A 3663-nucleotide genomic window follows, 5' to 3' on the forward strand; every position below is an offset into this window, starting at 1 on the left:
GATGAGCGACCATGATAAATAATCCGTCCATGCCAAGCTAAACGTTGTCTCTGTTCCAGCCTAACCTTCATGTGGGTCCATTTACAGCTCCCCGAGAAGAACGTCAGAACCATGCCCGGCGGTCACACATCGCTCCCTTCCCAGGATGCACCTGGCTGGGGAGAGCGGACGCTGGGGACAGCTGTTTCCTGTGCACACTTCCTGGTTTGGCAGAGAAGGGGAGATGGGGGGGTGTATGGAGGCAGGGTGTGTGTGTGTGTGTGGGGGGGGGGGGGGGGGGGTGTTAGGGGGTGTATGGAGGGGTTGTGAGGGGTGGTGCGGGGGGGGAGGATGGTGGGGGTGTGAGGGGCGTTGGTGAGGCCTTCAGTCCCTCTCCAAACAGGATATATCGGCCACGGCCACAGGTGTAAGAGCACCAATGCTCATCAGTCACACAGGCAGCGCACGGCGGAACCCACAACACGGAGGACCCTGCGTTTCCGATTGGCAGGGAGGGGCAGCGTGGGAGGTAGGGGGGGGGGGAGAGGAGAAGAGGAGGGTCTTTACTTGACCAGCTGGGAAAGGGAGATGGCTATTGGAAGGGTTCATATCAAGTTTCCTTGATAAGTCGACACCTTCTTTTTACGGCGAAGTGAGTCATTTAAACCCAGAGGTCAGGTTCAAAGTCACAGATGCAGCAGAGCCATTTGTCATTTGGCCCATTTGGTTCAAAGTGCCAAAGGTAATCTATTTCAGTAGGCAACATTCAGTACGTAACTAGTGATCCATTAGTGATGGATGGTAACTAGTAACTAGTAACCAGTGATCAAACATGTAACTAGTGATCCATTTGCAACCTGTTGATTTGCCAACGGGGCAGTCACTGTCCACCCGCCTACTGTGCCAGGCCAGTTTCAGCCTACAAGACCACTGGCTTGATGACATCACATCTGGTCAGGTGACCTCTATGACCCATGACCCTTGACCCCTACGACTCATCACCCATGTTACGTGCCGGCTTTTATGAGCTCCAGGCGGCTTTTCAAACAGTCTCTCATCCACTTCCCCCTTTGGCAACGCAACCACAAATATCTCCAAGGGGGGATGGTGGGGATGACAATGGTTGAAGTGTTGGTTTGTGTGTGTGTGTGTGTGTGTGTTTGTGTGTGTGTGCGTGTGTTCGTGTGTGTGCGCGCATGTGTGCGCCTGTGTGTGTGTGTGTGTGTGTGTGTGTGTGTGTGTGTGCGTGCATGTGTGCGCCTGTGTGTGCTTGTGGCTGAGTGCGCACGTGCATGTGCGTGTGTGTTTGTGTGTGTGTGCGTGTGTTCGTGTGTGTGCGCGCATGTGTGCGCCTGTGTGTGTGTGTGTGTGTGTGTGTGTGTGTGTGTGTGCGTGCATGTGTGCGCCTGTGTGTGCTTGTGGCTGAGTGCGCACGTGCATGTGTGTGTGTGTGTGTGTGTGTGTCAGACCCTAAGGTCACCATGACACAGAGTAGAACAACAGAGTATTGTCTTCCTCTGTTCCCCTCTCATATTCCTCCCCATCAGCATGTGTCTTGTCCAGATTCCACTGTTTGGCTCAAACAGCTCAAACAGCTCGGCGATGATGGACACCATGTTTGTCGAGTCCTCTTCCTGCAAAATAGGAAACACCGCTTTTCCACGTTCAGCCCCGTTCACCCTCACACACCATTTCACTCTCGTTTTTCCAAATAAGTTGTTCCCATGTGAGCGATGGGAGATACCCTCCTTCCTCTCTTAGCCTGTGTGACAGGTTCCAATGATGGATGGGGGAGATGGTGTGTGTAGACAGGCTTTTTTGTGATGATCTGAGTGTTTTTACACTTTTTTTTAATGCGTCGATTCGATCTATCTATTCAAAAGAGAGAGAGAGAGAGAGAGAGAGAGAGAGAGAGAGAGAGAGAGAGAGAGAGAGAGAGAGAGAGAGAGAGAGAGAGAGAGAGAGAGAGAGAGAGGGAGAGAGAGAGAGAGAGATAGCGGGCGAGAGAGAGAATAAGTAGAGTAATCAGTCCTCAAATTAAGCCCTCTCAACGCTGTGACGTCTAGCTTAATGTCGGGGTACAGGGTTGTTAATGCCTGACTTGCCTATTACCTTTTAGGATGATCAATGTTCAAGGTATGAGCATGATTAAATTCAATATACTTTAGAAATTCCATTACCTTCGGACATAGATTGAAAACGCCTCTCTTCAGGCTACCATCTCAACTGTCCCTCCTAAAGACCTCTTCATCCCCACCACCACCACCCCCCTCCCCCCGTACAGCTTCTATACTGTAAATTCATTAATTTTAAAATTAAAAAAGAAGGGGGGAAAAGTAATTTTTCCTTCTTCTGAGCAATGGCCCCTGGTCCTGGCATAGATGTATTTGTCTTATAATGACTGATGGTTAGATAATGATCCACTTAATTAGACAAATGTATTTGTTGTCAGTCGCTTTGGATAAAGGCGTCTGCTAAATGCCAAAAATTATTATGGAAATGTAATTACCTGCTCCTCTGCATTGTGAGGGAATGTCACTACTGGTTCCACAGCTGCACAACAGCGGAGAGAAACGCGCTACAGAGAGTCGTGAGAACAGCACAGAAGATCACCGGCGCCCCCCTCCCCTCTCTGGAAGAGCTGTACAACACACGCTGTCTCAGGAAGGCCTCCAAGATCTCCAGGACCCGACCCACCCTGGGCACGTACACTTTATCAGGCTGCCCTCGAATAGGAGGTACAGGACCCGGCCGCTAAGACAAACAGACTGAAGAACTGCTTCTACCACTGGGCCGTCAAGTCCCTGAACACAGCAAAGGCCTAAGTTCTGGGCCCAGGACAGTCCGGACGGATTGTATGGCAGCTAGTGCTGAGGCACAAACATGTACATTTCAAAGCCTGCAAACTGTGACACTTTAAAATAACGTGAAAAAATACTTTTGTGCAATATGACAACCCTAGTTGACTATCTGTGCAGTATAGTACAGTGGGATTGTGTACATAGCCTTTATTTATGTAAAACCAGCTCCTTACCTTACCTTGTGATTTTTGCTTTTTCTAAAAAATAAAATTAAAAAATCCCTTTCCTAACACCAGGGGAGCCACCCCTCCTAAATTTCGTTGTTTGGTACCTGTACTGTAGCAATGACAAATAAAGTCCATTCTATTCCATTCCATTCCATTCCATTCCACTATGTGCTCCTTGTCTGTTGCAGTTCCAAGTACAACCTCTAGGTGGAGACAGAGGCCAAACATAGAGCACTGTTAGGCTCAGCACCACTAAGGTGGTGAGGGACTGAGGGACTGTTCGTCAGTGGAGGCTGGTAGAGGTAGAAATCCCATCTCCACGCACTGAGAGTGGGACCTCCAACCAGCCTCCCCTGGTGTTCATCATATCCACTTTCATTGCAAACCCAGCTACTATTTATTTTTTGGCATTGAGAATTTAGTGTTTAAAAATGTAAAATAGTGAGGAAGAGAGTGACTTTGTGAGTAGCTGACATTGAACCTACTGAGAAATGACAACACGGTGGTATTGGCGATGCACTTCTGTTAGCTGGGTGGGCCTCCCTCTCACTCTAGTACACTTGACTTGTTTTAACCTCTACATTTAATGCTAACAAATACATTTTCATAATAATCTCGGGGGTAGTGGTGGCCTAGTGCATAGTGAGCTGGGCTGA

The sequence above is a fragment of the Nansenia antarctica genome (genome assembly GCF_963989245.1).
Source record: "Nansenia antarctica genome assembly, chromosome: 2".
NCBI lineage: Eukaryota > Metazoa > Chordata > Actinopteri > Argentiniformes > Microstomatidae > Nansenia > Nansenia antarctica.